We start from the raw sequence: 24,622 nt of genomic DNA on the forward strand, positions 1-24,622 counted from the left end.
AGGAGAGATACTCACGGAGGCTATGGGCAGATCTGTGGAAAGACACATGAAGTTAGTTGAGTCATACATATAATCTGCTCTATCATGATTAAATGCATTTAGTGCACCAATCTTTTCAAAGTTTGATCACCATATTTATTTAATTATTGTATGAAATTAGAATTTTTTTTTTTTGGGGGGGGGGGGATTTACAGGTAACTGGCAAAATAAAGGAACCTCTTGAGTAAATTAGGGATACAATGTATATTGTAAGCAGATGCTTCATCACAGGTGTGGTTCCTGAGCAATTCCCAAGCAGTGAACATCCCATCATGCTTAGGGTCATGTATGAAAATACTGGGCAGGCGCAGTTGCCCATTGTTTTGGCTACCATGGCTATGCCCCCATAGGATGACAATGCCCCCATCCACAGGGCACGAGTGGTCCCTGAATGGTTTGATGAGCATGACAACGATGTAAACCATATTCCATGGCCGTCTCAGTCTCCAGATCTCAACCCAATTGACTACTTATGGGAAATTCTGGAGTGTTGCCTGAGACAGTGTTTTCCACCACCATCAACAAAACACCACAGACACTTAGAATCTATGCCATTGAAGCTGTTCTGGCTAGAGGTCCAACGCCCTATTAAAACACTTTATGTTACTTTCTTTATTTTGTCAGTTCCCTGTACTTTTGCTGTTATAACTAAGAATACTGACACACAGACCATGATTGACTCAACAACAACAGTGTCTATCTATCTGTATGACCAGAGAGAGAACAGAACAAAGTAATGTACCTTTAACAGTGAGAGTGACAGGATCACTTGTTAGTGAAGATGTGGGTCTAGACACTGTGTTCCCTTCACACCAGTACTGACCCTGGTCAGACACACCAGCTCTACTGATGGTGTGAGAGACTCCAATGTTACTGTAACCAGACTGGGATACTACATTATCATTCCTGTCTTTGTACCACTGATAGCTCCAGCTACTGTCAGACCCTACTGAACACGTCAGAGTAACTGTCTCTCCAGTGTATGCAGGGTTTGGCTTTACAGTCAGTGTAGCTTTGGGCAGAGCTGTGAAAACATATCACAGATTAGACATATTACCTAAAGTGGATACATTAGTAGCTATTTCAAATTTATTTTCAAATGGCAAAGAAGAGTTTTACTCATAATTAGGGACGTCCAGTTAGATATGGAGCATCACAAGTGAACTCACCAGTGACACTGATAGTGATGTCACCACTGGGTTGTGACTTCTGGGGCCAATCTGTCCTCGTCCCCTCACATCTGTACTGACCAACCAGACCAGTCTGAGTGATGGGGATGGTGATATCAATGACTTTACTGGTCTCATCAGGAAGGCGTTGGTTGTTTTTGTACCAGTAGTACGTCCAGTCTGTGTAGCCTGGTATGACACACTGCAGAGTGACTGTCTCTCCAGAGTAGAGGAGACCATGAGGAGAGACACTCACTGAGGCCACAGGCAGAGCTGTGGAAAGACACATGCAGTTAGTTGAGTCATACATAGAATCTGCTCTATCATGATTAAATGCATTTAGTGCACCAATCTTTCCAAAGTTTGATCACCATATTTATTAAATTATTATATGAAATTAGATTTTTGGGGGGGGGAATTTACAGGTAACTGGCAAAATAAAGGAAACACTTGAGTAAATGAGGGATGCAAAGTATATTGTAAGGAGGTGCTTCCCGCAGGTGTGGTTCCTGAGCAATTCCCAAGCAATGAACATCCCATCATGCTTAGTGTCATGTATGAAAATACTGGGCAGGCACAGTTGCCCTTTATTTTGGCTACCATGGCTATGCCCCCATAGGATGACAATGCCCCCATCCACAGGGCACGAGTGGTCCCTGAATGGTTTGATGAGCATTACAACGATGTAAATCATATTCCATGGCCGTCTCAGTCTCCAGATCTCAACCCAATTGACCGCTTATGTTAGATTGTGGAGTGTTGCCGGAGACAGTGTTTTCCACCACCATCAACAAAACACCACAGACACTTAGAATCTATGCCATTGAAGCTGTTCTGGCTAGAGGCCCAACGCCCTATAAAAACAATTTATGTTGGTTCTTTCTTTATTTTGGAAGTTCCCTGTATACTGACACACAGCCCATGATTGATTCAATATCAATAGTGTCCATCTTTATGACAAAAAAACACAACAAAGTAATTCACCTTTTACAGTGAGAGTGACAAGATCACTTGGTTGTGAAGATGGGGGTCTAGACACTGTGTTCCCTTCACACCAGTACTGACCCTGGTCAGACACACCAGCTCTACTGATGGTGTGAGAGACTCCAATGTTACTGTAACCAGACTGGGATACTACATTATCATTCCTGTCTTTGAACCACTGATAGCTCCAGCTACTGTCAGATCCTACTGAACACGTCAGAGTAACTGTCTCTCCAGTGTATGCAGGGTTTGGCTTCACAGTCAGTGTAGCTTTGGGCAGAGCTGTGAAAACATATCACAGATTAGACATATGACCTAAACTGGATACATGAGTAGCTACTGTATCTGGGAGCTGTTGGGGTGTATGGTCAGAACAGCCTTTGTGCTTTTCTGACCAAATAAAACCAGCATGAAAGAATTGCCTTACATATGTTAAATCAAACCAGCATGAAACAACTGCCTTACACATTTTAAAATCAAACCTGCATGGTACAATTGCCTTACACATGTTAAATCAAACCAGCATGAAACAGTTGCCTTACACATGTTATTTTGAGACATTAAAACCACAAAATATGTCCAGCCGAAAGCAGCTTTAAAAATCACAAATAAAGAAATAGAATGAAGCATTAAGAGATGGAGGCTTGATGAAGTGAACAAATATCTACCATCATCATCTTCAGAGTGTCCAGAGTTGATGAGTGTACTCAGCACTACAACAAAGAAAGTCACATTGCACCAATATTAGCTTAAAATTAATAACAACATGCCATATACATGTTACTAAATAATAGCCATTCATTCTTGAACAGTTTAACTTTTAGCTGTGAAACACGTTATCATGTGAAATTCAAGTCGTTTTTCCGTGAGGGTAGTACAACTGTCATATCCCATCATAACTCAAAATCTACTGTTATTTTATGACAATGTTTGTTAACAATGTCAGTGTAAACAAACAATGTACATGAATGAATTCCCCTAGCCCCATTCCTCAGCCGTATACCACAACAAGTGGCAGGGTGGCCATTTTGTGGTAGTTTCAATTACGGACTGCAGCTTTAAATGGCCACTGATGTACCATGTCCTGCAATCCCACTTTAGTTCCAATTACTAATAAGCATTTGCACTGTTTTATCAATTAGGGATAAAAGACACAAACAAGCTAAAGCATTGAAACTGTCTTCATTTACATGATTGTCTTATACCTTTGTTCAATCAAAGCCTTAGTAAATCAGGTAATTAGTGTTGATACACAAACACACTAACTCAGTACTTACAGAGTAGCACACAGAGCAAGGTGTGTCCCATTCTGTCCTGCCAACGATCTCTGAACTACAGTTCTTCTGACAAACCCCTCTACTTCCTATAAGATGACAGACCGATTAGTTCATGCCTCTTTACCGTCACACAGAGAAAACGAGAGAGAAGCATTCTACAGACATGTACAAAGACTGTGAAAAAAAATAGTAGCGGTTAAAGGCGTGTTTATTTTCTGACCAACTTCTCTGTATGGCCCCACACTGCAAAATCTCACACTGGTTCCTTCCTCTTTATTGGAGGAAAGGAGGATGGAATGAGATTAAAATAGATGCTTGAAGGCCCTTTGCTAAGTTGTCAGGTAGCAAGCCTAGCCAGCTAACCTCAGTTGTTCCACTGCCCACAAAGGACATATAACAACTTCAGCCACCCCCTCACTTAACAAACACACACACATGCATGCACCCGCACATACACACACACATGCTTGCAAGCGTACGTAAAGGCTTAAAGACTGGGTGTAAGCAACGTGCCCCCCTTAGCACTTGTCTTTCACTAAAGGACCTTAACAACGGTGAACTTTCTCTCCATCCAAAAGATCCTGCAAGGAGCATAGGACCATGGAAAACAGAGCGTAGAAAGGAACAAGCTGTTTAGTCATACCACTTCTCCAAGAGAAAGTCAACAACTGTAAAACAGAGAGCGTGCAGAAGGGCCTGGCACTGTTTTCCAAGGGCCTGTCTCTTTCCCTTCTTTCTGTTCTCTTTTCTGTTCCCTCTCTCCCTGGCTATGCCCCGAGGGCTAAAGCATCCGGGTGAGGATAGACAATTGTTTTGTTCGCTAGGATATAAACCCTGCATGACGATAGTGGCCAGGACCTATCGCAGGGCTCTAAAATAACATTTCTCATTGGTAACACTGGTGCTCCCAAATTTAAAGTTAGGAGCACCACATGAATTTTAGGAACACCAGAAAATAATATTTGTTATATTGATTGAAATACAGCGTATATTGTGCCTACATGAATTCTAGCTACTTTTGAAGCATATGTTGTGCCCTGGAAACTAATATGTAACACTGTAAAGACATTAGTTTATAATAAAAGCTAAAATGTGTATATGAATACCTGTAATTGGAATTACAGTAATTGGTGGAATATTAGGTTTCTACATTGTGTAAAGGCACTATTTTCCTATTGAGATGCATTACATTGAAAATTGTACACTGTCTCTTTAAAACGTCGGTTGACTGAACAAAGTGTAAACAAATGGTTAATGATGGGAGAGTAGTTTTAGAACGGCTCATAATATAATAATAATATAATATGCCATTTAGCAGACGCTTTTATCCAAAGCGACTTACAGTCATGCGTGCATACATTTTTGTGTATGGGTGGTCCCGGGGATCGAACCCACTACCTTGGCGTTACAAGCGCCGTGCTCTACCAGCTGACATGATATATGAGTATAAAATGTGGTTCCGGCGATCCGCTATTGGAAGATAAAAATGTTGGGCCGGTAATATGGGTCAGATCTTTTGACCTGGTTGGGCAAGACGCTAGCCGTTTTCATTGCAGTAATGGTGCAACCATGATGCTGACAAATCTGCACTCACTTGTTTCTCTAACGCACTCTAGGGAAGCCTTATCATTACAAAAGTTATTATCTGGGAGATTTTTATCCTAGTCGCACAGCGCTTCCAATATAAAACTAATTTTCACACAGCAAAATATTTTTTCGCATTCGGGATGGGGTCTCCCAGGACCCACATGGGGTTGTCACTTCTACCAGGTTGCAGCAAGTCAGTCTGGATAGATGCAGGAAGTGGCCTCTATGGGGACAGAGCAGCCAGTACCATGACTTAAGACGTCAGGCAACATAGCCGGAGGAAGAAGGAAATGATTGCAGTAGGACAGCTACGTAACTGGTCTTGGCCCTGCTCCATGGAGTAGGGTAGTCAAGTGCAGAGAGATCTCCTCAGCCGCTCGCTCCTGTAAGATGGGGAAGCAAAGCAGGCAGTGGCCCGGCTGGGTGAACCAATCACAGTAAAAGATGGACTAGGAAAAGCTGAAGCTTTGTGGACTTGGGAGTAACAGATAGCTGTGTGGGGCTCTGATGCCTGGTGAGGGCGAAGCAAACCCCCACCACACTTCTTCCCTAAGACCCAGAAAGTAAAGTAAGGAATTACTATACTGACTGATCTCTAGCTGGAGAGGGTTATCCGTAACAGAGTCAAGTCGCCTTTGCCAAAAAAATCTCTCAGAATCCTTAAAAGGGCTGAGGGGTTTTCACAGTGATCGCTGGAAACCTGTTAAACTGTAGAACAGGGAAGCCAATATGGTTAGGTTTCCCCTGTCTTGTTGTATAGAGTAGCAGCGTCCTCTGATGAGAAAAATGAGGGGCGGCAGGTAGCATAGCGGTTAGAGCGTTGTGACAGTAACTGAAAGGTTGGTTGTTTGAATCCCTGTGCCGGCAAGGTGGAAAAATCTGCCGTTCCACCCTTGAGCAAGGCAGTTAACCCCCAAAACAACTGCTCCCCGGGCGCCGATGACATGGATGTCGATTAACGCAGCCCTCCGCACTGCTCTGATTCAGAGGATTTGGGATAAATACAGAAAACACATTTCAGTTTAATGGATTCAGTTCTGCAACTGACTAGGCAGCCCATTGATTGTGATTGCTTGCGCCAACATTTAGAGGCAAAAACGGCCACTGTGGATGGCGATAGACATATTGCCGTCCTGTTCCGTGTGTCGTGACACTGGAGGGAGGGCTGACATGCTGACTTCCACCCCTGGCTGAAAACATGAGAAAGTTCCAGGGGGAAAGCCTGAGGGAGGGGGACACTCGGGGGAACAAAAAGTGTATGTCCTCCATTTTCTGATGTGAGTACAGCACAGCCACTAAAGTCAGCTGCTGCACAGAGAATAGGGTTTTGTCTTAACACAGCTCTGCTTTCCCACTGTTACAGTGAGGGAAAAAAGTATTTGATCCCCTGCTGATTTTGTACGTTTGCCCACTGACAAAGAAATGATCAGTCTATAATTTCATTGGTAGGTTTATTTGAACAGTGAGAGACAGAATAACAACAAAAAAATCCAGAAAAACGCATATAAAAATTTTTACAAATTTATTTGCATTTTAATTAGGGAAATAAGTATTTGAACCCCTCTCAATCAGAAAGATTTCTGGCTCCCAGGTGTCTTTTATACAGGTAACGAGCTGAGATTAGGAGCACACTCTTAAAGGGAGTGCTCCTAATCTCAGCTTGTTTCCTGTATAAAAGACACCTTTCCACAGAAGCAATCAATCAATCAGATTCCAAACTCTCCACCATGGCCAAGACCAAAGAGCTCTCCAAGGATGTCAGGGACAAGATTGTAGACCTACACAAGGCTGGAATGGGCTACAAGACCATCGCCAAGCAGCTTGGTGAGAAGGTGACAACAGTTGGTGCGATTATTCGCAAATGGAAGAAACACAAAAGACTGTCAATCTCCATTGGCCTGGGGCTCCATGCAAGATCTCACCTCGTGGAGTTGCAGTGATCATGAGAACGGTGAGGAATCAGCCCAGAACTACACGGGAGGATCTTGTCAATGATCTCAACGCATCTGGGGCCATCGTCACCAAGAAAACAATTGGTAACACATTACGCCATGAAGGACTGAAATCCTGCAGCGCCCGCAAGGTCCCCCTGCTCAAGAAAGCACATATACAGGGCCGTTTTAAGTTTGCCAATGAACATCTGAATGATTCAGAGGAGAACTGGGTGAAAGTGTGAGACCAAAATTGAGCTCTTTGGCATCAACTCAACTCGCCGTGCTTGGAGGAGGAGGAATGCTGCCTATGACCCCAAGAACACCATCCCCACCGTCAAACATGGAGGTGGAAACATTATGCTTTGGGGGTGTTTTTCTGTTAAGGGGACAGGACAACTTCACCGCATCAAAGGGACGATGGACGGGGCCATGCACTGTCAAATCTTGGGTGAGAACCTCCTACCCTCAGCCAGGGCATAGAAAATGGGTTGTGGATGGATATTCCAGCATGACAATGACCCAAAACACACGGCCAATGCAACAAAGGAGTGGCTCAAGAAGAAGCACATTAAAGTCCTGGAGTGGCATAGCCAGTCTCCAGACCTTAATCCCATGGAAAATCTGTGGTGGGAGCTGAAGGTTCGAGTTGCCAAACGTCAGGCTCGAAACCTTAATGACTTGGAGAAGATCTGTAAAGAGGAGTGGGACAAAATCCCTCCTGAGATGTGTGCAAACCTGGTGGCCAACTACAAGAAACGTCTGACCACTGTGATTGCCAACAAGGGTTTTGCCACCAAGTACTAAGTCATGTTTTGCAGAGGGGTCAAATACTTCTTTCCCTCATTAAAATGCAAATCAATTTATAAAATTTTTTACATGTGTTTTTCTGGATTTTTATATTGTTATTCTGTCTCTCACTGTTCAAATAAACATACCATTAAAATTATAGACTGATCATGTCTTTGTCAGTAGGCAAACGTACAACATCAGCAGGGGATCAAATACTTTTTTCCCTCACTGTACGAAACTCAGAGAGGGGAAGGACTGGCAAATATTAAACCCGAACAGGAAGTGTAGAGCAGGGAGCCGTAGGCTCTGCACTCTATCCTACTCATCTGCCAGGACTGGGCCCTAGGTTGGCCGACCCTTCTTACCGCCCTTAGGAGAGTTAGAGGGGCTGGTCCTTGATGCGGCTGCAGCGTAGGACTGCTTCCCTACAGGTTTGGCCTGGTTCAGCCTGAGTATTAGCAGACCTCTGCATCGCCGGGACCTCAGTCCCCAAGGCCAGCTTCTTGCTACCTCTGAGCTGTGAGGCTGGGGCGAGATGTAGGAACAAAGAACAAAAAGGCTGCCATGGGGCCCAGGTCTGTGGGGCAGGCAGCAGTTGAAGGCTTCACCTTCGTTCTGCATTGCCAAGACTTTGGTTGTTGACATTGGCTATTGAAAATAGAATCCAGTAGAAAATGTATTTCATATCGAACTGAAGCTTGTATGCCCTCATAATAGTGGACAGCATTTAGTGAGGAAATGCGCACGCACATCCATTCTCCGCTCTGAGTTAGTGCTGTCCACAAGTCTGGTGACTCGTGCTCACTAGAGGTATTGGCGTCAAAGAGGTGGCATCAAACAGAGACACTTTTAGCTATATAACTGACGTGGACCGAATCACCACAAAGTGGGGCTGGTTCAGTTAGTAGGCACAAAGCAACTCAATGCAAGGTGAACTACATACAAGAGCTAAGATAGTTATACCCAGACGGTGGTTAGCTATCTGGCATTAGTCGTGAGGACTTGGAGTGTGGCTGAATCTCAGCACAGGCCGGTAATCAGTAAAACCTGGCTTAATCTCAGCACAGGCCGGTAATCAGTAAAACCTTGCAAAACCATACAGTGGCCAATAATAACTCTGGGAGAAACGCATTGCTTTGCCGGGTTTTGCGTGTGCAAGTCGATGCTTAGCTGTGAGCTTTTGTTAATAGCTTGCTAGTGTTCACCTAGTTGGCTAATAGCCTAGCTAGATAGTACCACGTTAGCCGAAGACAACCATATGAATAGCATTGTTTTCTTCAGTCTTGAGAATCTCTTTTGTCCATAGCACTATTAGGTGTATCTGGTCAGTTTAGCCAACGAAAACGAGTAAACATTAGGTGTACGAAATGAGAGGAGCAAGATGGCCAGTAGTAGCTAGCTTTTCAGCATTGCTGTGAATTATCCTTGACAGGCATGAGCTAACTCATTAGATGCCTTGTGGCTAATGGTTAGCTGAAGTAAGCAGTGTTTATGAACGCTATAGCCGGGAGGCTAGTGTAAGCGTTAGCTAGCTGTCAGCCACCTCGTGAGAGTAAGGATAAGCTATATCTAGAACAGTGCTAGCTGAAGGGAACAGCGTGGGTGCAGTGTTCAAATTCGGATTCAAAATCTCATACGATCGTAATGCGTGAGGCTAAACCGGTCAGCCTAGTCATCACAAACAAGTGAATGTAAGTTGTACTAAACGAGAGAAGGGAGCTAGCAATAATACCGTCTGGGCAGGTAGGGAACTCGTTTCCGATTTATCTAGCCATGCTAATGCAACTGTATGTGCAGGTAGGAATGCTAGTGTGGTTAGCTTGATTTCCACCATAAGCTAGCTAGTGAGCATAGTAACGTGTAAGCTGGTAAGCAGCTTAGGTATTACTGTAGCCAGTGGAAGCTGCTGAGAGGAAGACAGCTCATAATAAATGGAATGGAATGAAACACCTGGAAACCATGTGTTTGATGTATTTGATACCATTCCACTGATTCAGGTCAAGTCATTACCATGAGCCCATTCTCCCCCAATTAAGGTGCCTCCAACCTCCGGTGGCTGTAGCTGGCATAGTGCTAGCTGAAGGGAACCGCATGGGGGCAGTTCGATTTCCGGTAGGTATTCTCCCACAACCGCAGAGCCGTGAGGCTAGCCAGTCAATATAGAAATACACACAAATAAGCGTAGGTTAAACTAGACGAGAGAGGGAAGCTAACAATATTACTGTCTTGCAGGTAGTAATGCTGGTGTTGTTAGCTTGTCTTGGGCGTTAGCTAGCTAGCTAGCAGCTACCTCGTGGTGAAGGTTGCACATTGACGGTACCGACTTCAGACGAGTCTCAAGGCACTTGTGGGGGTCGAAGAGCAAAATGGAGAACACCATCATGTTCGTGAGAATCTCCCCTTTCCATAGTGGTCATACGCTACAGATGTTTATGTAACTTAGATTGACACACCGGTGAGTCAATCGACTCTAGGGGGTTGCAGGAAACAAGGATCCAGTCGAACTGAGAAGAGCTTGAGAGTAATACTCTTCATGAGGAAAAGTGAGAATACTCAGAGGGAGGGAGATTGGCTCCTTTTATGGAGTTGAGTGGCTCACCTCACTCGCCACTCCACCTGTCTGTCTCCAACAGACCCTTGATAGGTTTTTCTGAGAGTAGGTGTTCCTATCAATTCCCATTTAGAGATACCGAACTAAATAATTGAAAGAGAACCCAAAATATAAGGCTATTTTATTACAATTATTGTAAACATCATAGATGAATGAATTTCCCTTGCACCATGCCTCAGCATTATACCACAACAAGTGGCAGGGTGGCCATTTTGTGATAGTTTGAATTATGGACTGAAGCTTTAGTAAATGTCCACTGACTTCCCATGTTCTGCACACAGAGAGAGTACAGAGACCAAAAACACCAAAACAACACTCATTAATCTCTTGGCACAGTTTACTATAACTGTAGCGAAAGAACTCTCAGCCATTTACAATAATCAAAACTTCATACTATGACACATCCCAAAAATATTGATTTTGGCCTTTACTACTAAAGCCCAGGGCCCAGTTCCGTGACAATTGTTGAGGACGTAGAGCAAAACGGAGAACACCACCGTGTTTGTGAGAATCTCCCCTTTCCACAGTGGGGTCCCATTAGTTTTTAGCCCAAACGGTTCGTACGCTACCACACAGAAGTTGGCACATTGACGGTACCGACTTCAGACGAGTCTCAAGGCACTTGTGGGGGTCGAAGACCAAAACGGAAAACACCATCATGTTCATGAGAGTCTCCCCTTTCCATAGTGATCATACGCTACAGATGTTTATGTTAGAAGACCAATTTTTGGGATGTCTCATGGTCTGATAAACATCGCTCTAGCTCTGCCACCTTTCACCACAGATGCGGAAGTGTGACACTGGCGGATGCAATGGACTGAGACGCATCCAATGCAAAAAAAAACGGATATGTCTAGCTTAAATTGACAGATTTTGATCGGGATATTTTTGTTATGTAACTTAGATTGACACACCGGTGAGTCAATCGACTCTAGGGGGTTGCAGGAAACAGGGATCCATTCGAACTGAGAAGAGCTTAAGAGTAATACTCTTCGTGAGGAAAAGTGAGAATACTCAGAGGGCGGGAGATTGGCTCCTTTTATGGAGTTGAGTGACTCACCTCACTCGCCACTCCACCTGTCTGTCTCCAACAGACCCTTGAGGTTTTTCTGAGAGTAGGTGTTCCTATCAATTCCCATTTAGAGATACCGAAATAAATAATTGAAAGAGAACCCAAAATATAAGGCTATTTTATTACAATTATTATAAACATCGTAGATGAATGAATTTCCCTTGCACCATGCCTCAGCATTATACCACAACAAGTGGCAGGGTGTCCGTTTTGTGATAGTTTGAATTACGGACTGAAGCTTTAGTAAATGTCCCCTGACTTCCCATGTTCTGCACACAGAGAGAGTACAGAGACCAAAAACACCAAAACAACACTTATTAATCTCTTGACACAGTTTACTTTAACTGTAGCGAAGGAACTCTCAGCCATTTACCATAATAACACATTTATGCTACGACACATCCAAAAAATATTGCATTTGTGATTTATAGATTTTTGCGCTTTTAAATGAATAATACCATTACTTCTTGAACAGTTTAACTTTTAGCTGTGAAACACGTGATCATGTGAATTTCATGTCGTTTTTCCTTAAGGGTAGTACAACTGTCATATCCCATCATAACACAAAATCTACTGTTATTTTATGACAATGCTTGTTTAAAATGTCAGTATAAACAAACAATATACATGAATGAATTCCCCTAGACCCGTTCTTCAGCCGTATACCACAACGTGGCAGGGTGACCATTTTGTGGTAGTTTCAATTACGGACTGCAGCTTTAAATGCCCACTGACGTACCATGTCCTGCAATCCCACTTTAGTGCCATTTACTAATAAGCATGTGCGCTGTTTTATCAATTAGGGATGAAAGACACAAACAAGCTAAACATTGAAACTGTCTTCATTTACATGATTGTCTAATTCCTTTGTTCCATCAAAGCCTTAGTAAATCAGGTAACTAGTGTTGATACACAAACACACTAACTGAGTACTTACAGAGTAGCATACAGAGCAAGATGTGTTCCATTCTGTCCTGCCAACGATCTCTGAACTACAGTTCTTCTGACAAACCCCTCTACTTCCTATAAGATGACAGACCGATTAGTTCATGCCTCTTTACCGTCACACAGAGAAAACGAGAGAGAAGCATTCTACAGACATGTACAAAGACTGTGAGAAAAAAATAGTAGCGGTTAAAGGCGTGTTTATTTTCTGTCCAACTTCTATGTATGGCCCCACACTGCATGATCTCACACTGGTTCCTTCCTCTTTATTGGAGGAAAGGAGGATGGAATGAGAATAGAATAGATGCTTGTAGGCCCTTTGCTAAGTTGTCAGGTAGCAAGCCTAGCCAGCTATCCTCAGTTGTTCCACTGCCCACAAAGGAAATATAACAACTTCAGCCACCCCCTCACATAGCAAACACACACACATGCACGCTCCCGCACATACACACACACATGCTTGCACGCGTGTCCGTGTGTGTACGTAAAGGCTAGTAAATCAGGTAATTAGTGTTGATACACAAACACACTGACTCAGAGTAGCACACAGAGCAAGGTGTGTTCCATTCTGTCCTGCCAACGATCTCTGAATTACAGTTCTTCTGACAAATCCCTCTACTTCCTATAAGATGACAGACCGATTAGTTCACGCCTCTTTACCGTCACACAGAGAAATAGAGAGAGAAATATTCTACAGACATGTACAAAGACTGTGAGAAAAAAGAGTAACAGTTGCTTGCGGGTTTATTTTCTGATCAACCTCTTATGATTAGCTACATGGCCTCACACTGGTTCCTTCCTCTTTATTGGATAAAAGGAGGATGAAATAAGAATAGAGATCTGAGATGAGATCAGAGCTTGTAGTTAGATATCAGAATGTGCAGATGGTTGTTTCATTTTTGCACCCACAATGCACAGATAGATAGATAGATAGATATCCCTTACTGAGTGTAGGCCTCCCTGCAAGCCTAGGGTGCTAACCTCAGTTGTTCCACTGCCCACAAATAGACATATTCACCCCCACCTCCTTCCCCCTCCTCACCCCTTCTGCTTAGTAGTAGCATGTGTCAAAACCACAGTCAGCTAGCTGACTCTTCTCTGGGGTTTGGTGGTTGACTTGTTTATTAGTCAGATAGTTTTGTTCTGAGGGATACGTTTAGTTAGATACTGTCTACATAGATATTTAGTTGTTATTGGGTTGTTTATGTGATGTGTATCAGGGCAATTGTTCATGTATTTTGCGTGTGTGTGTGTGTGTTGTGTGTGTGTGTGTGTGTGTGATTGTGTGTGTGTGTACGTCAGATGTATACACATGCATTACCACAGACCAGAGATGGGAGGAGTTTTAAAGTTGTAAATGGGTAACTGGGTACATGAATCGTATCGTTTGAGCATTTTCCAATTTTTTCCAACAATTTACCTCTAAATAAATAAAATTGTTTTTCTTTTAGAGTGTAGAGTGTGTGACACACATGCAACATGTGAAGGAGCAAACATAAATAGAGTGAGAAAGGTTACAGGGGAAAAGCAGTCAGACTTCACCTTTGGTGGGTATAGCCAGGTAAACATCTGGGGTTTCTTATCGCCCCCCTCAGGGACAGGCCTGTAACTACTCCACATTCTATTGGATCACAATATAGAAACTAATATGGTCATTGGTCACATAACAACAGCATAAGCCCTCAGTCTACTGGGTCTGCCCTCTTATTCCTTCCTCTCTCTATCTCATCATAATAGTACAGACATGGAACACTTCTGTATGGGTTCATATCAGTAGAAGTCAAATCTGAATGTGGTTTACAGAAGACTGACAGCACTATGGTGCATAGAGATTTTGTTAGAAAGTGTTACTTTACAAAATAAGAAATGTATAGAAAAAAGTTCAAGAGGTAAATGCATTGTTTCAACTCAGAAATACAGAGAGTAAAATGAATACATCCTTAAATCAAGTTATATTTCAAAGATATACAATTATGTGGGGAATCAGCACTTTTTATTTGACATATGAGAATTAATACAAAATACAACACACCTTTTCCATTTTAGGTTTCATAGTGGAACACTCATCTGGCTCCTTTAACAACAACTGAAACCATTTGACAAAATACTTACATGTTGAAAATGTATATCTGCTGTCAAATTGAACAGCGTGAAGCGAACCCGTACATATGCGCAGATACTGTGTGTGATTGTGTGAGAGTGAAGTATTGCATCTCACTCTTCTCAATATCTGCAGTGCCACTCGTGGCAACGTCGTTTCGCTGAGTCTACCTTTAATATAAAAATAAGCATTAAAGCTGCATTATGTAAATATACATTTTTAATAACAAACTATATCTACATGTTCCATCTTAACTGTTATAGTAGGTCAACCAACCAAGTATAAACACATCTTTAATATTTTAAATTCGAATTAAAAACTGAAAAGTTTCACAGACTGTATATATCCACTTGCATGTAAAAAGCATGACATTATCTAAAATACAAAATATTCAAAGAATGCAGCAAATTATACTTTTAAACAAAAACAGGCACCACACTCGTGTTTAATTAACAAACTGAAATAAAGACAGGTAAGTGTAATATTTCAAGAAAAATAAACATCAATCAATAATTACAAAGGAAAGCATACAAGCCACCAAAAGATGAAAACGTCAACATACAAAATCATAACATTCAGCATTTGTGAGATTCTATTCAGTAATATTCAACTCAGTAAATACTATCATATATCAACCGTAAAAACTTTACAATCATAAAAATGGTTATTCAGCTTACAGTTTATACTGTAATGTTCACACTGATGATTTGTTCTGTTCGATGACATCATCACATCGTATCTGGTCTTGAGGAGATTTGACTGTTGAACACAAACCTACAGGAATATAACAGATGGAAAGTAGCATTAGAGTTAAACTGATCCAACTGCTCTTTCAACTGTACACAGCTATAACATGTAACCCATCAGAGAGCATGACATAAAGAAGGAGATTATCAAGCTGGATAAACTGATTGTAAAAACACTGAAAGAAAGTTCTCACCTCGAGCCCTGCATCATTTCACCGTCAGCACGATGGACACCAGTAGAAAGGGAGACATCACCAGTAGACCACACAGCAGCCTGGGCAGAGAGATGGAGACAACGGAACCTGTAGGGACTAGCAAAACACATGTTTTACCATCAAGACACTTGAACACACATTACTCTTCTCACATGCACCCACAATGCTCTTCTGACCTCTCACTGTCACCGGGCTCTCTGGTGACTCCCCTTGACCAGATTTACACTAATAGAATCCTTCATCTGACTTGGATACTGTAGCGAATGTAATCTCTCCTGTGGTCTCATTCTTGATGAGTACTCCATCTTTATAGAAATCAGCCTTGGGGTTAGGGTTTGTTTTCTGATATCTAAAAATGCAGCCCAGAGTCACAGAGTCCCCTTCAGTCACGGGATGGGCAGGGCTCTCCAGGAAATGTCCCAGTTCTTCCATGGCCTGCATACTCACCAGACATGTCAGCCTTTGAGCATGTTTGTGATGCTCTGGATTGACGTGTACGACAGCGTGTTCCAGTTCCCGCCAATATCCAGCAACTTCGCACAACCATTAAAGTGGAGTGGGACAACATTCCACAGGCCAAAATTAAAAGGCTGATCAATAATAAAAAGTATTAACTCACCAGTAACATGTATCTGGACTGGGTCACTGTACAGGGTGTAGTAGACTGGGTCTCCTCTCCCAGCTCTGCACCAGTACTGTCCTCCATCAGAGACACTGACCCTGCTGTAGGAGTATCCAGAGGTTGTGGTTACTGGTGTAGAGTCTGGTCTATGTCTGTACCAGTAAAACTTCCATCCAGAAGACTCTACAGTACATCTCAGTGTCACACTGTCTCCTGTGAATACGTTCGCTTGGTCAGAACTCAGTGTAGCCGTCGGACGACTGTCTGTTAGAATCAAGAAAAGTGTGTGATGCATTTGGAAAACATGGATCTGATCTGCTGCATGATATGTCCTCTTGATGGGAAACTGATCAAAATGCAGTGAGGCAGAATAGTCTACAGACACACAGAAAATGTCTAAATGATTGTCTCAACTACAACAGTGTCTATCTATCTGTATGACCAGAGAGAGAACAGAACAAAGTAATGTACCTTTTACAGTGAGAGTGACAGGATCACTTGGTAGTGAAGATGTGGGTCTAGACACTCTGTTCCCTTCACACCAGTACTGACCCTGGTCAGACACACCAGCTCTACTGATGGTGTGAGAGACTCCAATGTTACTGTAACCAGACTGGGATACTACATTATCATTCCTGTCTTTGTACCACTGATAGCTCCAGCTACTGTCAGACCCTACTGAACACGTCAGAGTAACTGTCTCTCCAGGGTAGCTTTGGGCAGAGCTTCAGAAACACACAACAGACGTTTTTAAAACAACTGAATAGCATCCTTAAAATTGTGCCCAATGAAGTGGTTATAAGTATGGAGGCACTGATGTGAATGAGAGATAAGATGACTTACCTGTCACTGACAGTCTGACTGCATCACTCCATTAAGAATCCTGCTGCTGATGTGAACACAGACAACTGTATGAAAACTCAGCTGCACTGATTATACATTAATGTTCTTTGTGTGGGCATTGATCTGGACTGGGTATACTCCATGTGTACTCCCAGCCAGTGACTCCTCCCCCCTGTACGTCACATCTGAGAGTGACAGACTCTCCACTGAATATATGGGAGCTGTTGGGGTGTATGGTCAGAACAGCCTTTGCCACTCCTGCTCAAAATCAAACCAGCATGATACAATTGCCTTACACATGTTAAAATCAAACCAGCATGATACAATTACTTTACACATGTTATTTTGAGAGACTCAAAACTCAAAATATTTCTTTAAAAATCACAAATAAAGAAATAGAATGAAGCATTAAGAGATGGAGGCTTGATGAAGTGAACAAATATCTACCATCATCATGTTCAGAGTGTCCAGAGTTGATGAGTGTATTCAGCACTGCAACAAAGAAAGTCACATAGCACCAATATTAGCTTGGAATAAATAACAACATGCCATATTCATGTTACTGATTACCAAATCTCTCCTGTACTTTATTTTAAAGGTGCAATCTGAGATTTCTAAATACATTTTTGCATGTTTCAATGAATCATAGCCATTTCTTCATGAAGAGTATAACTTTTAATTGCCTCAATAAGCTTTGTACAACTGTCTTGTCTTATCATAACCCAAAATATAAGGTTATTTTATAACAATGTTTGAAAATAATGACATTTTAAACAAACAATCTAGATTAATAATTGTCCTAGCCCCATCCCTCAGCTATATACCAAAACAAGTGTCAGGGTGGTCGTTTTGTGGTTGTTTGAATTACGAACTGCAGCTTTAAATGGACCAAACACCAAAACACCACTCATTAATCTCTTAGCACAGTTTACTATAACTGTAGCGAAGGAACTCTCAGCCATTTACAATAATCACATGCTGATACTAGAACACAAGCAACAAATATTGCATTTTGCATTCATTGTCATTGAGAGCACATTTTGCAACCACTGAGTTAGCGCTACTCTTTAGTTCCTGAGTGGTGACCTGGTTAAATGCACACCACACCACCACACCACCACACTACACAGGTCTGCATGGCATCTGCTATATAAACTCAGGTTCTCACAGAGATGCAACTTCAATGTAAGGTGGTCATTCACCCCCACCTCATATACAGATATATGATCTTAATTTAAACTAGATTGTCACAGCAAAATAATCCTGAAGCAACAGGATTTGAAAAACTAGTCAATAATGTTGCTTGATTGGTGGTTAGGCTATTAGTTGGCCAAAAGTAGGCTACATGAAAAGTGCAATACTGTTAATGCTGCAATATGTAACTTTTTGAGAGACCTGACAAAATTCACATAGAAATGTGAGTTATAGATCTGTCATTCTCATTGAAAGCAAATATAAGAAGCGGTAGATCAGTTCTATGTTCACTTTTTCTATGGTTTCCGTTTTTAAGTTTTGTTTTTTTATCTTTCACTTTTGGATTTAAACACCAGCTTCAAACAGCTGAAAACACAAAATTGTTCGTTATGGAAAATATATTTTCACAGCGGTTTAGATGGTACAATGATTCTCTACACTATACCTGCTTGTTTTGTAACATAAACTGAAATTAGGTGAACTATTAGAATTTAGCAACCAGAAAATGGCAGAGCGATTTCTGCATACTGTGTTCCATTCTGTCCTGCCAACGATCTCTGAACTACAGTTCTTCTGACAAACCCCTCTACTTCCTATAAGATGACAGACCAATTAGTTGGGATCACCACTTTATTTTAAGAATGTGAAATGTCAGAATAATAGTAGAGAGAATGATTTATTTTAGCTTTTATTTCTTTCATCACATTCCCAGTGGGTCAGAAGTTTACATACACTCAATTAGTATTTGGTAGCATTGCCTTTAAATTGTTTAACTTGGGTCAAACGTTTCGGGTAGCCTTCCACATCCTTCCCACAATAAGTTTGGGTGAATTTTGGCCCATACCTCCTGACTGAGCTGGTGTAACTGAGTCAGGTTTGTAGGCCTCCTTGCTCGCACATGCCTTTTCAGTTCTGCCCACACATTTTCTATAGGATTGAGGTTAGGTCTTTGTGATGGCCACTAAAATACCTTGACTTTGTTGTCCTTAAGCCATTTTGCCACAACTTTGGAAGTATGCTTGGGGTTATTGTCCATTTGGAAGACCCATTTGCGACCAAGCTTTAACTTCCTGACTGATGTCTTGAGATGTTGCTTCAATATATCCACATCATTTTCCTTCCTCATGATGCCATCTATTTTGTGAAGTGCACCAGTCTCTCCTGCAGCAAAGCACCCCCACAGCATGATGCTGCCACCCCCGTGCTTCACGTTTGGGATGCTGTTCTTGGGCTTCAAGGACCCCCTTTTCCTCCAAACATAACAATGGTCATTATGGCCAAAGTTCTATTTTTGTTTCAGACCAGAGGACATTTCTCCAAAAAGTACAATCTTTGTCCCCATGTGCAGTTGCAAACTGTAGTCTGGCTTTTTTATGGCGGTTTTGAAGCAGTGGCTTCTTCCTTGCTGAGCGGTGTAGTGTCGAGACAACGATGCTGATCATACTGTGATGACAAGAAATCCGCTGACACTGTCCTTGATTATAATGGTTTATTACATCACAGCATGTATTCCTGCAGAAGTCCGGAGAACAACTGACCCAATCTCTAATATGTTGTTCTTCCGTCTATTGTTCAGAACATGGTATTTATATCCTATGTAACATAAGATGGGTGGTTTTTGATAGACCAATCCCTGGCCTCCACATATCTCCAACTGTCCTCTATTCCAAGAAGCCTATGTAGTAATGCTTTCCAGATGTTTCAGCAAAGCAGAGTAAAGTTCATCTATCACACCATTTGCAAACGTCAGCAAAATCATAGACTTTCAGATACTACAGCGGCCTTTCAGGTTATGTCGATATAGGACACGTTTTACTGTGGATATAGATACTTTTGTACCGGTTTCCTCCAACATCTTCACAAGGTCCTTTGCTGTTGTTCTGGGATTGATTTGCACTTTTCGCACCAAAGTACGTTCATCTCTAGGAGACAGAACGCGTCTCCTTCATATGTTGTTTATACTTGCGTACTATTGTTTGTACAGATGAACGTGGTACCTTCAGGCATTTGGAAATTGCTCCCAAGGATGAACCAGACTTGTGGAGGTCTAGAATTTTTTTTCAGAGCTCTTGGCTGATTTCTTTTAATGTCAAGCAAAGAGGCACTGAGTTTGAAGGTAGGCCTTGAAATACATCCACAGGTACACCTCCAATTGACTCAAATTATGTCAATTAGCCTATCAGAAGCGTCTAAAGCCATGACATAATTTTCTGGAATTTTCCAAGCTGTTTAAAGGCACAGTCAACTTAGTGTATGTAAACTTCTGACCCACTGGAATTGTGATACAGTGAATTATAAGTGAAATAATCTGTCTGTAAACAATTGTTGGAAAAATTACTTGTGTCATGCACAAAGTAGATGTCCTAACCGACTTACCAAAACTATAGTTTGTTAACAAGAAATTTGTGGATTGGTTGAAAAACAAGTTTTAATGACTCCAACGTAAGTGTATGTAAACTTCCGACTTCAAATGTAGCTCATCTGCATTTCCTGCAGGGCTGGAAAATTGTCAGCAACAAAATAGTGATCATATTAAGATCCTACATCTGGTGCCATTTACTAAGCATTTACACTTTTTAATCAATAAGGTATAAATCACAAAATAATGCGAAAACATGAAACCGTCTTAATTTACATGATTGTCTCGTTCCTTTTTTCCATCAAAGCCTTAGTAAATCAGGTAATTAGTGTTGATACACAAACACACTGACTCAGAGTAGCATACAGAGCAAGATGTGTTCCATTCTGTCCTGCCAGTTATCTCTGAACTACAGTTCTTCTGACAAATCCCTCTACTTCCTATAAGATGACAGACCGATTAGTTCACACCTCTGTACCGTCTCACAGAGAAATAGAGAGAGAAACATTCTACAGAAATGTACAAAGACTGTGAGAAAAAAGAGTAACAGTTGCTTGCGTGTTTATTTTCTGATCAACCTCTTATGAATAGCTACATGGCCTCACACTGGTTCCTTCCTCTTTATTGGATACAAGGAGGATGAAATAAGAATAGAGAACTGAGATGAGATCAGAGCTTGTAGTTGGATATCAGAATGTGCAGATGGTTGTTTCATTTTTGTACCCACAATGCACAGATAGATAGATAGATAGATAGATAGATAGATAGATAGATAGATAGATAGATAGATAGATAGATAGATAGATAGATAGATAGATAGATAGATAGATAGATAGATAGATAGATAGATAGATAGATAGATAGATAGATAGATAGATAGATAGATAGATAGATAGATAGATAGATAGATAGATAGATAGATAGATAGATAGATAGATAGATAGATAGATAGATAGATAGATAGATATCCCTTACTGAGTGTAGGCCTCCCTGCAAGCCTAGGGTGCTAACCTCAGTTGTTCCACTGCCCGCAAATAGACATCTTCACCCCCACCATCTTCCCCCTCCCCACCCCCTCTCTTCACACACACCACTGATTAGTAGTAGCATGTGTCAAAACCACAGTCAGCTAGCTGACTCTTCTCTGGGGTTTGGTGGTTGACTTGTTCATTAGTCAGATAGTTTTGTTCTGAGGGATACGTTTAGTTAGATACTGTCTACATACAGTGGGGAAAAAAAGTATTTAGTCAGCCACCAATTGTGCAAGTTCTCCCACTTAAAAAGATGAGAGAGGCCTGTAATTTTCATCATAGGTACACGTCAACTATGACAGACAAATTGAGGAAAAAAAATCCAGAAAATCACATTGTATGATTTTTTATGAATTTATTTGCAAATTATGGTGGAAAATAAGTATTTGGTCACCTACAAACAAGCAAGATTTATGGCTCTCACAGACCTGTAACTTCTTCTTTAAGAGGCTCCTCTGTCCTCCACTCGTTACCTGTATTAATGGCACCTGTTTGAACTTGTTATCAGTATAAAAGACACCTGTCCACAACCTCAAACAGTCACACTCCAAACTCCACTATGGCCAAGACCAAAGAGCTGTCAAAGGACACCAGAAACAAAATTGTAGACCTGCACCAGGCTGGGAAGACTGAATCTGCAATAGTTAAGCAGCTTGGTTTGAAGAAATCAACTGTGGGAGCAATTATTAGGAAATGGAAGACATACAAGACCTCTGATAATCTCCCTCGATCTGGGGCTCCACGCAAGAGCTCACCCCGTGGGGTCAAAATGATCACAAGAACGGCGAGCAAAAATCCCAGAACCACACGGGGGGACCTAGTGAATGACCTGCAGAGAGCTGGGACCAAAGTAACAAAGCCTACCATCAGTAACACACTACGCCACCAGGGACTCAAATCCTGCAGTGCAGACGTGTCCCCCTGCTTAAGCCAGTACATGTCCAGGCCCATCTGAAGTTTGCTAGAGTGCATTTGGATGATCCAGAAGATGATTGGGAGAATGTCATATGAAACCAAAATATAACTTTTTGGTAAAAACTCAACTCGTCGTGTTTGGAGGACAAAGAATGCTGAGTTGCATCCAAAGAACACCATACCTACTGTGAAGCATGGGGGTGGAAACATAATGCTTTGGGGCTGTTTTTCTGCAAAGGGACCAGGACGACTGATCCGTGTAAAGGAAAGAATGAATGGGGCCATGTATCGTGAGATTTTGAGTGAAAACTTCCTTCCATCAGCAAGGGCATTGAAGATGAAACGTGACTGGGTCTTTCAGCATGACAATGATCCCAAACACACCGCCCGGGCAATGAAGGAGTGGCTTCATAAGAAGCATTTCAAGGCCCTGGAGTGGCCTAGCCAGTCTCCAGATCTCAACCCCATAGAACATTTTTGGAGGGAGTTGAAAGTCCGTGTTGCCCAGCGACAGCCCCAAAACATCACTGCTCTAGAGGAGATCTGCATGGAGGAATGGGCCAAAATACCAGCAACAGTGTGTGAAAACCTTGTGAAGACTTACAGAAAACGTTTGACCTGTGTCATTGCCAACAAAGGGTATATAACAAAAGTATTGAGAAACTTTTGTTATTGACCAAATACTTATTTTCCACCATAATTTGCAAATAAATTCATTAAAAATCCTACAATGTGATTTTCTGGATTTTTTTTTCTCATTTTGTCTGTCATACTTGACATGTACCTATGATGAAAATTACAGGCCTCTCTCATCTTTTTAAGTGGGAGAACTTGCACAATTGGTGGCTGACTAAATACTTTTTTTCCCCACTGTAGATATTTAGTTGTTATTGGGTTGTTTATGTGATGTGTATAGGACAATTATTCATGTATTTTGCATGTGTATTTGCGTGTGTGTTGTGTGTGTGTGTGTACGTCAGAGGTATATACATGCATTACCACAGACCAGAGATGGGAGGAGTTTCAAAGTTGTAAATGAAACTGGGTACATGAATCGTAACATTTGAGAATTTTCCAATTTTTTCCAACATTTTACCTCTAAATATATAAAATATATTTTTTGTAGAGTGTGTGACACACATGCAACATGTGAAGGAGCAAACATACATAGAGAGAGAAAGGTTACAGGGGAAAAGCAGTCAGACTTCACCTTTGGTGGTTATTGCCAGGTAAACATCTGGGGTTTCTTATCGCCCCCTTCAGGGACAGGCCTGTAACTACTCCACATTGTAGTGGATCACAATATAGAAACTAATATGGTCATTGGTCACATAGCAACAGCATAAGCCCTCAGTCTACTGGGTCTGCCCTCTTATTCCTTCCTCTCTCTATCTCATCATAATAATACAGACATGGAACACTTCTGTATGGGTTCATATCAGTAGAAGTCAAATCTGAATGTGGTTTACAGAAGACTGACAGCATGTTAAAAATGTATATCTGCTGTCAAATTTAAAGAGTATAGAAAAAATAAATATAACTCAAAAGTAAGGAGTTTAAACATAGACTCAGCGATATGACGTAGATGTAGAAAGTAAACTGCATAGTGGTTGAATTTCCACAACAACTAAGAGTGTTGAAGCATGAGGCTCAACTTTTCCGCTGTTTTGGTCTTGTGGCTACCACACTGTGAACAGAGTGAAGTCAACCCGTACATATGCGCAGATACTGTGTGTGACTGTGTGAGAGTGAAGTATTGCATCTCACTCACCTCAATATCTGCGGTGCTACTCGTGGCAATGTCATTTAGCTGATTTTACCTTTAATATAAAAATAAGCATTAAAGCTGCATTATGTATATATACATTTTTAAAAACAAACTACAGCTACATGTTCCATCTTAACTCTTATAGTAGGTCGACCAACCAAATATAAACGCATCTTTAGTATTTTAAATTAGAATTAAAAACGGAAAAGATTCACATACTGTATATATCCACCAAAACAGGCACTACACTATTGTTTAACAATCTGAAATAAAGACAGGTAAGTGTAATATTTCATGAAAAATCAACATCAATCTATAATTACAAACCACCAAAAGCTGAAAACGTCAACTTACAAAATAATTTGTAAAATTATATTCAGTGATATTAAACTGAGTAAACACTATCATTTATAAATGGTAA

At 41.4% G+C, this 24,622-nt stretch overlaps 1 protein-coding gene and 1 long non-coding RNA gene across 3 annotated transcripts in view; both read right to left on the minus strand.

Annotated features, from left to right (window-relative positions):
- LOC123483844 (obscurin-like) overlaps positions 1-24,622 on the minus strand; it is a 64,920-nt gene that overhangs the window by 10,408 nt on the left and 29,890 nt on the right. The gene's annotated exons all lie outside the window — the stretch shown is intronic.
- Positions 788-3,500, minus strand: LOC123483869. Of its 2 annotated transcripts, XR_006658332.1 has the most exons (4): positions 3,470-3,500; positions 2,861-2,905; positions 1,209-1,481; positions 788-1,063 (listed from the first exon to the last, which is right to left on the minus strand). It is a non-coding gene; the product is annotated as an uncharacterized LOC123483869 (long non-coding RNA). The 2 variants fall into 2 exon arrangements; XR_006658331.1 differs by lacking the exons at positions 788-1,063; positions 1,209-1,481 and adding an exon at positions 2,199-2,474 and having other exon boundaries at positions 3,470-3,494.

The sequence above is a fragment of the Coregonus clupeaformis genome, unplaced genomic scaffold (assembly GCF_020615455.1).
Source record: "Coregonus clupeaformis isolate EN_2021a unplaced genomic scaffold, ASM2061545v1 scaf0156, whole genome shotgun sequence".
NCBI lineage: Eukaryota > Metazoa > Chordata > Actinopteri > Salmoniformes > Salmonidae > Coregonus > Coregonus clupeaformis.